This window comes from Hyperolius riggenbachi, chromosome 1, assembly GCF_040937935.1.
Source record: "Hyperolius riggenbachi isolate aHypRig1 chromosome 1, aHypRig1.pri, whole genome shotgun sequence".
Taxonomy (NCBI): Eukaryota; Metazoa; Chordata; class Amphibia; order Anura; family Hyperoliidae; genus Hyperolius; species Hyperolius riggenbachi.
Window position 1 is genome coordinate 207,084,784 of NC_090646.1, and position 13,470 is coordinate 207,098,253.

The following is a 13,470-nucleotide window of genomic DNA, read 5'->3' on the forward strand; positions in this document are numbered from 1 at the left end:
CAATCAGATCCACAGAAGCTTGGTAGCTACTAGCTGCTGGAATGCGCCTCGGCACTGCGCAAAAGCGTGCTAGCATGTGCAGCGTAGAATTCCAGCGCGTAGGCAGGGACATCACCCAGCGAGCGATGGTGCGCTGGATTGAAGCGCTCCTGCATCTCTTGGTGAGTCCTTCAGAAGCGGTACTGGACTTTTAACAATGTTTTTTGTTTTTCCTTCAACAGAAGATCTGCCACGTTGGAGTGAGGAGGACGCCGCTGACCCCGACACCAAGCTGAACCCCGGCGAACTCCAAGCAGAGGATCTTCAGGAACCCTCAAGGCTTTGAGCAAGCTGAGGAGGATCAGCAGTCCCGACGAGACCTCTCCTCATATGCGACTGAGTGCAGTGGAGCTCCCCAGAACAACCTCTCAGTTGTCACTTTGTCACTGGTCACTTTGTCACTTGTCACTTTGTCATTTTGTCGCTTGGTCACTTTGTCACTTGTCACTTTGTCACTTGTCACTTTGTCATTTTGTCACTTTGTCATTTTGTCACTTGTCACTTCTCACTTTGTCACTTGTCACTTTGTCATTTTGTCACTTGTCACTTTGTCATTTTGTCACTTTGTCATTTTGTCACTTTGTCACTAGTCACTTTGTCACTTGGTCACTTGTCCAGATGATCTCGGTACACCTCCTGAGATTCAAATTCCTGCACACATTGCTCTGGGATTTGGGTGTGATGAATGATGCATCTAACTGGCCACCGGAGGCAATTAAGGCCTTTAAAACATTGAAAGCAGCTTTCTGTTCCGCCCCCATTTTGCGTCATGTTGAGTTGTTGACGTCATGTTCATCCTCGGCCTCGCCTTGCATTTCAGTGCGAGGTGCATTTTCCACAGAAAAAGGTTGTGAATCCGGGCACAACATTTGTGGCTGTTCCATTGACCTTTCACAGGTAGAAGATTGTGGGGGTGGGAATAGCTCCTCCGAATAGCCCATTGTGTCCTGAAAACTACTCATTGCATTGCTTTGCGCACACATTTTTTTGTCCTCATGCAAGGCCTGAGTTGCACCTGAAAGCGTGGCCTTCTCCTCCTGCGCCTCCTCCTGTTCCATCACGTCTGCTGCTGCTGGGTTAGCGTTGACGCCCGGTCCCTGTTTATTGAACCTCTTATCTTTATTACATTTATGACTGCATGGCGGTAAAAAGCATGCTATCCGCACGCTTCTTGTCCTCATGCAAGGCCTGGGTTGTTGTGTCTCAAAAAGCATGGCCTTCTCCTCCTGCGCCTGCTCCTGTTCCATCACGTGTGCTGCTGCTGCTGGGTTACCGTTACCGGTCCCTTTTTCTGGAACCTCTTCTCTGTATTACATTTATGACTGCATGGCGACAAAAAGCATGTTACCTGTGCAAAGAAACATGACATTTTCCACATTTAAAAGACAGTTTTTCCTTTGAAACTTTACAATCAATTTTCTCAAAAACTATAAGCTCTTTTTCAAATATTTTTTTTCCTCTTGTACCCACTCCCAAGGTGCACATACCCTGCTAATTTGGGGTATGTAGCATGTAAGGAAGCTTTACAAAGCACGAAAGTTCGGGTCCCCATTGACTTCCATTATGTTCGAAGTTCGGGTCGAACACCCGAACATCGCGGCCATGTTCGGCCTGTTCGGCCCGAACCCGAACATCTAGATGTTCGCCCAACACTACTTGTAAGTGAATGGGACGGACCTTCCAAGCAGCAGAAGAGAGAGCAGCGCACGGAGGGAAACGGGCAGCTTTTCTGTTTCCGCCCGCCTACCGTCACCATTCTCCAGAAAACCTCCGCACTGCTATCGCACCAAGCACAATTTTTTTGAATGACCAACCAGAAGGCTAAACTGCCGATGGCGGTATTCTCCCGCACGGGTTCTCTTTACCGCCAGCAAGTTTATGAATGATAGCCATAGCAGGGATTGATATGGCTGTATGAGATAGGGCTTGGACCAGTACAACAGAGTAACCAAGCAGCTCAGGGTGACCCAAACTACTAAGACTGTATAGGAGGATAAAAGAAACCAAAAAGCCCTCCTACTAAAAAAAAGCAAATCTTGGTGTAATTTTCCTTCTTAAAACAGAAGCAAATCTGAAATAATTCAGCTATAAGTGAACATTTGTGGTTACCCACAATGCACTGCTACTGAATATGCAAATTATCCCTCTTTGCCCTTGGTTTGATATGACACTACTTCTTCTTCTTGCTTGGACCAGTCCCTTCTTCTTGCTTGGACCGGCCCTGGGGGCAGGGCGCTACTTCTTCTTCTTGCTTGAAGGTTGAGGCACTTACTCTATTATATATATAGATTGTTTACCTCCCACCCTCCCAAAACTACCCACATAAAATGTTTACTATAAAAAAAAAACATTACAATAAAAAAAACAAAAACATGTAAATATTAACCTAAGGGTCTAAACTTTTTAAATATCAATGTAAAGATGAAATATTTCTATATTTTTTTTTATTTTAAACTTGTAAATAGTGATAGATGCAAAATGGAAAAAATGCACCTTTATTTCCAAATAAAATATTGTCGCCATACATTGTGATAGGGACATAATTTTAATGGTGTAATAACTGGGACATATGGGCAAATACAATGCGTGAGTTTTAATTATGGAGGCATGTATTATTTTAAAACTATAATGCCTGAAAACTGAGAAATAATGAATTTTTCCATTATTTTCTTATTCTTCCTGTTAAAATGCATTTACAGTAAAGTGGCTCTTAGCAAAATGTACCCACCAAAGAAAGCCTAATTGGTGGAGGAAAAAACAAGATATAGATCAGTTCGTTGTGATAAGTAGTGATAAAGTTATAGGCTAATGAATGGGAGGTGAACATTTCTCATGTGAAAACGACGGAACGCGAATGGGATAAGATTGCACTTTATTGTTCACTATAGGCCTACTTTTATAGGTGGATCTATTGAAGATTTGTGAACTTTTTTACACTTTATTGTATACTAAAATATTATGCTCAATTTTTTGGTTTCCTCGAATACTTTTGATTTTTTCTATATATTCTTGTATTTATCCATGGTAATTTGTTGTGACGTGGAACACTTTTAATGGATATGCTTTTTGGTCTCCCAATATATCTAAATACCTAGTTCTCTCTTCAGTAGAAGAAACAGCTTGGTCATGTTGGAGAAGAAAAATGTAATTCTACTGCTGTAGGGGGCTTTAGTATAGCATTTACAGGTTGCTACTTAGTACTGACAGAGTCTAAGTCAGCTCAGAAGTAAGGTATGAAATATAGTGCTAGTTGAATGCATTCACTTATAGGGAATACTTGGGAATGTTTCAAATGTTTCAGCGCTGCGTAATATGTTGGTGCTTTATAAATATAATAAATAATAATAATGTTATTTTATGTATCTAAGGCTACTTGCACACTAAGACGTTGCGTTAGGTGCCACGTTAAGGTCGCATAACGTGCACCTAACACGACGCCTTGTGCTCTTCGTTGTGGACGTCAGAGTGAGCTGCGTTGTGCAGCTCACTCTGGCGTCCGTGATGCCGTGATGCGTACTCTTGTGCGCATGCGGCATCACGTGGTCCCACCGGCCAATCACCGCACAGAGCGGCCGCTCCAGGAAGTAAACACTGCACGTCACAACGTGCAGTGAATATTAATTAGCCATGTGCCTGGCCGCTCTCCGCTCCTCCTCAACATGACTGCACATGTGCAAACAGTCTAACGCGGCTTAAGTCACTCTAAAGCCGTAGCATGCTGCACCTTCTTAAGACCGTGCAGCGGTACATGTAACGCAACGTGGGCTGTGTGAACAGCCCACTTGTGTTACATTGCTGTGCGTTGGGGAGCGTTACAGGCTGCACTAACGTGCGTCTGTAACGTCTTAGTGTGTAAGCAGCCTTAGAGTTGTTACTGAAATCTTAGTTTTAGGATTATAATTCCACTTTAAATAATATACAAAAAATGTTGTAGTGTAGTTACTATTGCTGTGTTTGAACCCATAGTTTATCCCATACTATTATACTAGGGGTGTTTGACTTGCTTTGAAAGTGTCCCATTTCCAAGTTACTGAGACCAGCAGTGGCTACTCTTTATACTTACACAAAAATTCTCCAGCTACTGTTGCTGTGTTTACAGTTTATTCTGTTACACTTGTAAGTCTGTGATTGCTTTTAATGGAGCCTTCACACTTATTCCTGAAATTTTACGTCAGCATTTTTTAGTATCTGTGATTCTGCTTTTTGTGATTTATTACATTTCAATTCTTCTTTATTTTGTTTATGTTTTTATGTAAATGTTCACCATTCCAATTTTTTCATGTATACCAACGAAGATATTTTACAGGAATTTGTATGTAATTAACTTTACATTCACATGCAAATCTTAGCATTTGCAATGCGGAATTTTGTATTTCCATAGACTTGCAATGTATGTGATTTGCATGTTGGCTGCAAAAAAACAAAACAAATAAAACCCATACATGTAGGCTATTTTTTCTGCAGAAAATGTGGATGCAAATTCCAACAACGCATGGCAAATGTGATGCCATTGACTTGCATTAAATGGTGGGGAATGCGAATTCACAAAAACAGAAATAGTACACAAATTCTGTCATGTGTGAAAGGGGCTTAAAGAGACTCTGAAGCCTCGCAAAAAAAAAAAAAACGTTCTTACTTCACAGTGCTTACTTCACAGTGCTTTTTAGTATTAATGCGCTACCTGAAACGCCACATCCCAGCGGCTAAATACTCAATGAATCCCCCCCAAACTCCCGGGGCAAAAATCCACGACTTTCCACGTCTTATATATTGCTGCCCGGGTAGTCAGAGCTTTGGGCTGTAGCTCTGCCTCCAGTCCAATCAATCTGCGCTGATTGCCGCCTCTCCCCGCCCTTCTCAGTAAAAGAAGACTGAGAGGGGCGGACGGAGGCGGAGATCCGTGCAGATTGACGTAATAGAGGCAGAGCTACTGCTCAAAGCTCTGCCTCTATGTGGAAGCAATCCCCAAATCTTCCCCAGGGGATTTCAGGAGGATGAACTGAGTGTTAAGCCGCGGAGATGCAGCGTTTCAGGTAGTGCATTAATACTAAAAAGGACTGTGTAGTAAAAACAGAGTTTTTGTGAGGCTTCAGTCTCTTTTTAAAGCATTTATTTCCCACTAATAGGTGGCCATACATGACAATACATTTTTCGAGTTTTTTTTTAGTGTTACCTTTACAGAGACTGAAAGTGAATGCTCATGGGAGATCATTCTTGTTTACATAAACATGAATGATATCAAAAACCTTCTGTTTCAGAAAGAAAATGTACATTTTCCAAGCTGCTGAGACTGATATTGACCACCCTTTAGGGCCAGTTCACACCTAGGGCATTTTGCTGTTTTTCTGAGCGCCGGCGATTTTAGAAAATGCCCTAAAATCGCTAGTGCAATGAATCCTTATGGAATAGTTCATATCAGTGCGTTTCATCTGTTTTCCGCTCAGCAAAGAGCTGCATGTACCATTTTTAGGCCGTTTTTGCTACAATGGAAGGTATAGGAAAACCGCAAAACGCTCACAAAATCACATTGTTTTTATTTTTTCCGGGTCAAAGAGTTCACTTCCTGACTTGCGTCAGGAAGTGAAGAATTAGAATCGCTCTGCAAAAGCGCTTTGAAAAGAACTGTACACAAAATAATAGCATGCAATTAAGCGCTGGGAGGGGGGGGGGGGAATCGCAAGCCGCTGGCATTTGCAATTTCGATTTTAGATGTAAACAAAGACTTAAAGAACAACTGTAGCCACATAAAAACAATAAAAGTAACATACTCGCCTAATAAGATGGAAGGCTCTGGATCCTATAGAGCCTTTCGTGTCATCTTTCCGTCTCCTCGTTCCACCACTGGCCACTACGTTCAAATCTCCCACCGGCTGCATGTTTGCTTCTCCGTGGAAGACTTTGGGAAGTACTCGCAGTCTGGAGACCCGAGTACTCCAGCAGCCTTCTGAGGAGACCAGAAGGCTTCCTTGACATTAAAGTTAGATTGCTGCAACAGGTGCTTGATGGTGGCATGAAGGGACCCAGAGAGGACCGGGATGGGTCTAAGGGACTCAGTCCCTACTGCAATTCCCTTTTTCAAGTTTTAAGTTTTCTCCTAGGAGATATTTCCACAGCTTATCAAATAATCAAAAAAATGCCTTTTAAGCCACCAACAAACAAGAAAATAATTTAACAACACTTTTTCACCTACTTGTTGGTATTTTTTCAGTTGCATAATGTTGAACACTTATTTTAAACATAACACGAAAAATTAACTCCTAGGAGAAAGCTTAGGAGAAAATGTGAATTGAATAAGGTCCCCTGAGCCTTCCGTCTTCTTAGGCAAGTATATAACTTTTTTGGGGATGGCTACAGGTATCCTTTAAATATTTATTTTTACTCCAGTTACTATTGCTGTATTTGAAGGTACATATTATCCCATACCATAATGCTTGAGGCTTGTAACTTGCTTGTAAAATATCTCATTTCCACATTAACCACTTAAGCGTCCATGATGTAGCTTCTTTGTCCAAATAGGCATGCTAGACGTAGGAGGTACGCCCATGAAAAAATGGAACAGCCGGGGATCGCAGGGCCAGAACCGCCGGGGGATGCGGACCACCTGTTAGCCCGGAGATCAATAAATGGGAAAGCAGTTCCCATTCATTGATCTAAGTCCCTTAGAACGATTGCTGGCATCTATGGAGAAGCCGCGATTGTTCTGTTACACATCCCTCTTCACTTCTTGTAAGTACGCTTACAGGAAGCCAAAAAAAAAAAAATTGACTGTGGCCATCTCGTGGCCAAATAGTAAAACTACATCTACATACATTTTTATTAAAATAAATAGACATTTTTACATTTAAAATGAACTGTTTACCTCCCACACACGCAAAAATATTTAAATAAAATTTTTAATTAGAAAAAAATACAATTAAAAAAAACATAAATAGTTACCTAAGCATCTGAACTTTTATAATATGCATGTCAAGAGAGTATATTACTAATATTTTTTTAATTATAAGCTTGTAAATAGTGATGGACGCAAAAACTGCAAAAATGCACATTTATTTCCAAATAAAATATTGGTGCCATACAATGTGGTAGGGACATAATATAAATGGTGTAAAAACAGGACAAATGGGCAAATAAAATACATGGGTTTTAATTATGGTAACATGTATTATTTTAAAGCTATAATGCCCGAAAACTGACAAATCATGAATGTTTTCCATTGTTCTCTTAATATTCCTGTTAAAATGCATTTGGAATAAAATATTTCTTAGCAAAATGTACCACCCGAAGAGAGCCTGATTGGTGGCGGAAAAAACAAGATATAGATTATTTCATCGTGATAATGAATGATAAAGTTATTGGTGAATGAATGGGAGGTGAAAATTGCTCAGATGCATAAGGTAAAAAAACACTAAAGGCTGAAGTGGTTAAGGAAACCAGTAGTGAATGCTCTTTAACTAAAAAAAATATAACTCTGGTTAATATTGCAGTATTTCCAATTGAAAAAGTACCAAAAGTAGTAGAACAAGTACTATGGAAGTTATGTTGTGTATTTTCTTGCTTGCTGGGGGTTTAAAAGGCATTTTATTGACAAGGTGTACAAATATCAGCGAATTGCATATGGGCCAAAATGAGCTTCTTATCACCTAAAATTGCATATGGCCCATTGTGTGAATAATGTTTAAACACTTGTAGTAAGAGATTTTATTTAAATAGAATTAAGGCAACTTGCATTTATTAAAAAAAAAAGTTTTTATTGAGGGGCAGCCATGCAAAATCAGCTATGCAAATGTTACTCCACTAACATGTCAGCAACCAATGCTGTGGTCTAATATGACACATACATAGCTTGAGAACTCTCATCACCTTATCACCTAATAGCAGGCAGTTTTTAATAAAACCAGTTCAGGATTGAAAGATCACTTTTATCCATCAATGTTCTTGCAGTAGCTGATATGAACGGATATAAGACAGCATTTTATCAACAAAATAAAACAAAGTTTGCATGGTTTTTTTTCCCAAAAAAAGGGTACCGTGTTGTGGAAGATGTCTGCGCTATATAAATACTAATTAATATTAACAAAGAAACTACAGTAAAAGTGCCTACCAAACAAAAGAAAAACACAGTAACATAAAATAATCTTCAAAGAAAGAATAGAGACTGCATTTTTCTCTTCATTTCACATTCCAAAAGCATAGCTTCTAACACATAAGAAGGGTGCAGACATAGATATAAGGCTACACAACATCTAATAAACCCACCAGTGTCCTCCACTATCTATATAGATTATCTACATTTCAGATAGTGGCATAAGCAAACTTACTTTGTGGAAAGCATCAGACCTTTGCCCTGCAATAATAAAGCTACCAGCATCTTGATTTCTTATCCCAAGGGGTCTTAACATGGGAAGAATTTTTATTGAATGCTGATAGGATTCAATGGTTAAATTATGTAATCTAAGCAGTACTTATATTCTTGTAAAAATGTCAGTGACCTTGCCAAATTCGTCATGGTGATAGGTGTCAAGTTAAATGATTAAGAAGTAAAACCAATTATTCATACTACGGCCAGGGACTTAAACTTACTTGTAGATTGAAAGCTGTGAATATGTATGATCTTTGCTTGACCCTGTAATCACTGTTTTGTTTGCATTAACATGTATTTTTATTCTACAATTAGAGAATAAAAATGCAAGCACTTTAAAAAAACACAAATCGACACAAAAAAGATACACCATGCAACTAACCATGACTTTTCTCTGCAGACTGTACTGAGAACAAGCCATCACACTTCCTGGCGGTAACCCCGAACGTAGTTCGGGGTAAGCCGCGCAGGAGGATTTCTCAGGCCCCGCTGGGCCGATTTGCATAATTTTTTTTTCTTTTGCTGCACGCAGTTAGTACTTTGCTAGCTGCGTGAGCACACCGATCATCGCCACTCCGCGCTGATTCGCCGCTATCTGCCGACTGCCGCACCTGATTTAAATTTTTTTTTTTAAACTGCTGCGCTGCCCCCTGGCGGTTTTTAATAGACTGCCAGGAGGGTTAAGAAGCACCGCAAGAACATAGTAAAATGTAATACACTATTTATGATACTCAGTTGTAAGGTAATTACCTTTATTTCAGCATCAGGAACACTTCCTATATCTATATATTGCTGTATATTGGTATATAACGCTGTTACATAGAAAAAAGAAGAAAAATGCTGGCACTGCAGCTTCGTCTTCTATGCAGGGAGGAGGGGAGGGGGGGCAGCACAGTCCCAAATGGTAGTGTATGCACTGTGAATCCTCAGCGTGCTCAGGCCACAGTATTATCTATAGCATGAAGAGAAGGAAGAGAGCGCCGGCACTGCTGTCAAACACTTTATTCAGTCCAATGGCAAGGTAAAAAGCATTGCATAATATTAAAAGGAAGACACATACCATGGAAGACTGTGGAAGAGCTCTTCACCCTCTGCACCCACCGCACCTTCCACAGTCTTCCATGGTATGTGTCTTCCTTTTAATATTATGCAATGCTTTGTACCTTGCCATTGGACTGAATAAAGTGTTTGACAGCAGTGCCGGCGCTCTCTTCCTTCTCTTCATGATATTGGTATATAACCCCTCTCTCCCAGTGATACTTAAAGTGACTCTGAAGCGAGATTTAAACAAAAGTTAGATAGTCACCTATTTAGAGGGAAGGTTCTGGATCCTAGCACTGTCCTCGCATTAAGATATTCCCCCTGCAGGTTGAGTAGCTCTTCTGGTCTCCTCTTGAAGGTTCGGAAGTGCTCGTGTCCCTGAGTACTTTCGAAGACCGATGGCTCTGTACTACACACAGTCCCGTGCATGCGAGTGTGCACTCATGCATGCAGAGTGTGGAACCACCATCTTCAGAACACTCAAGGACACAAGTGCTTCTGAAGGCTGCTGAGGAGTCCCAAAGGCGGGAGATGTAAATAGGGACAGCGCGGGAATGAGAAGACAGAGGACCAGAAAGGCTCTATAGAATCCAGAGCCTTCCCTCTAAATGGGTGAGTATCTGACTTTTTGTTTAAATCTTACTTCAGCTTTGTTTAAATTTAGGCAGAGCCAGTACGCCTGATGCAAGCACGTTCCCGGAACAGCGGTGGTGAGCGAGAGGGAGCCCATAGTAGCGTGGGGACCTTGAGGAAGCGGGACGCCATCCGGAAGCCACCCAGTTGCCAATGAGGGCCCTAGGAACACCGCAGTAAGATGCCTTTGACTACTGTGGAGCTTGTGAGTAGTTAGGGGGCGCGAGAAGCGTGGTTGTAAGCACATTTTTACAAGCATACTGCGCAATTACATTTTTATTGTGTTTTTATTGAAAGTTTTAACGAAGAAAATAAAACCAAGTTTTGTACCAGCATTACAGTATGGTTCACTGAGGCATCCTAGTGAAGTGACAGGAATGAGAGCGCAGTGGATTTTGTTTCTATTGTCTTTAAAGAGACTGAAGCCAGATTAAAAATGTCTTTTTCCCTTATATTCATCTGAGGCATGTTTGCCCCTGCTAAAACGCCGCTATCCCACGGCTGAACGAGGGGTCTTTACCCCCCAAATCCCCCCTGCAAAATCCATGACTTTCTTGGTTGTGGATTTTGCTGGTCATAGAGGCGGATCTCCGTCTCTCCCCCGCCCCTCTCAGTGAAGGAAGACTGAGAGGGCCAGGGGAGAGGTGGAGATACGCGCTGATAGACGCGTGTAGAGGCAGAGCTGCTGCTGAAAGCTGTGCCTCTACAGGAAGCACTCCCAGGGCACCATGGAGGGGATTTGGGGGGTAAAGACCCCTCGTTCTGCTGCGGTATAGCGGCGTTTTAGCAGCGGCAAACATGCCTCAGAGTAATATAAGGTAAAAAGCCATTTTTAATCTGGCTTTAGAGTCTCTTTAAATTTAGGCTATTGAGGCCTCTTTTAAATGAGAGGTTGAACTGTGTGCTTGCCGAGCAGTTCAGTGTCTAGTCTTGCACCCGCCAGTGCAATTTTGGTGCAATCTGAGTGTTGCCTATTTGCAGCGGCTGCAACACCAAGTGTATAGAGCACTGACACGCGGTGGTGTTACTAGGGATTGCGTAAAAAAAAGTGGGATCAGCGCATCACCAGGCCGCCACCGATTGGCCTCAACTCAGAGATGCGCTGAGCCCCCCCAGAGACTGCAAACGCACCTTGAACCAAACAGAAGCTCTGCATATACACCAAAAGCAAAACTGTTAAGTGGGAGCAGCTGGCCGGAAATAAATTAAAACATAGTAAAGAGCTGAGCAGCGCTACTTAAAAACAGATGAATGCTTACCTGCAAAAGTGTGCAAGCCCCACTAATGGGATAAAGTACACACTGAGCACACACATGACCTGTCTACCGCTTGGAGGATGTTGGTTTCCTCTAACAGCTTGCATGCAACTTGTTAGGTACTCGTCCCTCCCACTGTCGTAGAAGTCTTTCCTCCATGGGAGGGGACCTAACACTAACTAAATTATACCTATGCATATGCATAGCCTGGGCGCGCTACCAAGTAAAATTGAAAATTGCGTAAAAAAAGTGGGATCAGCGCATCACCAGGCCGCCACCGATTGGCCTCAACTCAGAGATGCGCTGAGCCCCCCCAGAGACTGCAAACGCACCTTGAACCAAACAGAAGCTCTGCATATACACCAAAAGCAAAACTGTTAAGTGGGAGCAGCTGGCCGGAAATAAATTAAAACATAGTAAAGAGCTGAGCAGCGCTACTTAAAAACAGATGAATGCTTACCTGCAAAAGTGTGCAAGCCCCACTAATGGGATAAAGTACACACTGAGCACACACATGACCTGTCTACCGCTTGGAGGATGTTGGTTTCCTCTAACAGCTTGCATGCAACTTGTTAGGTACTCGTCCCTCCCACTGTCGTAGAAGTCTTTCCTCCATGGGAGGGGACCTAACACTAACTAAATTATACCTATGCATATGCATAGCCTGGGCGCGCTACCAAGTAAAATTGAAAATTGCGTAAAAAAAAAGTGGGATCAGCGCATCACCAGGCCGCCACCGATTGGCCTCAACTCAGAGATGCGCTGAGCCCCCCCAGAGACTGCAAACGCACCTTGAACCAAACAGAAGCTCTGCATATACACCAAAAGCAAAACTGTTAAGTGGGAGCAGCTGGCCGGAAATAAATTAAAACATAGTAAAGAGCTGAGCAGCGCTACTTAAAAACAGATGAATGCTTACCTGCAAAAGTGTGCAAGCCCCACTAATGGGATAAAGTACACACTGAGCACACACATGACCTGTCTACCGCTTGGAGGATGTTGGTTTCCTCTAACAGCTTGCATGCAACTTGTTAGGTACTCGTCCCTCCCACTGTCGTCGAAGTCTTTCCTTCATGGGAGGGGACCTAACACTAACTAAATTATACCTATGCATATGCATAGCCTGGGCGCGCTACCAAGTAAAATTGAAAATTGCGTAAAAAAAAGTGGGATCAGCGCATCACCAGGCCGCCACCGATTGGCCTCAACTCAGAGATGCGCTGAGCCCCCCCAGAGACTGCAAACGCACCTTGAACCAAACAGAAGCTCTGCATATACACCAAAAGCAAAACTGTTAAGTGGGAGCAGCTGGCCGGAAATAAATTAAAACATAGTAAAGAGCTGAGCAGCGCTACTTAAAAACAGATGAATGCTTACCTGCAAAAGTGTGCAAGCCCCACTAATGGGATAAAGTACACACTGAGCACACACATGACCTGTCTACCGCTTGGAGGATGTTGGTTTCCTCTAACAGCTTGCATGCAACTTGTTAGGTACTCGTCCCTCCCACTGTCGTAGAAGTCTTTCCTCCATGGGAGGGGACCTAACACTAACTAAATTATACCTATGCATATGCATAGCCTGGGCGCGCTACCAAGTAAAATTGAAAATTGCGTAAAAAAAAAAGTGGGATCAGCGCATCACCAGGCCGCCACCGATTGGCCTCAACTCAGAGATGCGCTGAGCCCCCCCAGAGACTGCAAACGCACCTTGAACCAAACAGAAGCTCTGCATATACACCAAAAGCAAAACTGTTAAGTGGGAGCAGCTGGCCGGAAATAAATTAAAACATAGTAAAGAGCTGAGCAGCGCTACTTAAAAACAGATGAATGCTTACCTGCAAAAGTGTGCAAGCCCCACTAATGGGATAAAGTACACACTGAGCACACACATGACCTGTCTACCGCTTGGAGGATGTTGGTTTCCTCTAACAGCTTGCATGCAACTTGTTAGGTACTCGTCCCTCCCACTGTCGTAGAAGTCTTTCCTCCATGGGAGGGGACCTAACACGAACTAAATTATACCTATGCATATGCATAGCCTGGGCGCGCTACCAAGTAAAATTGAAAATTGCGTAAAAAAAAAGTGGGATCAGCGCATCACCAGGCCGCCACCGATTGGCCTCAACTCAGAGATGCGCTG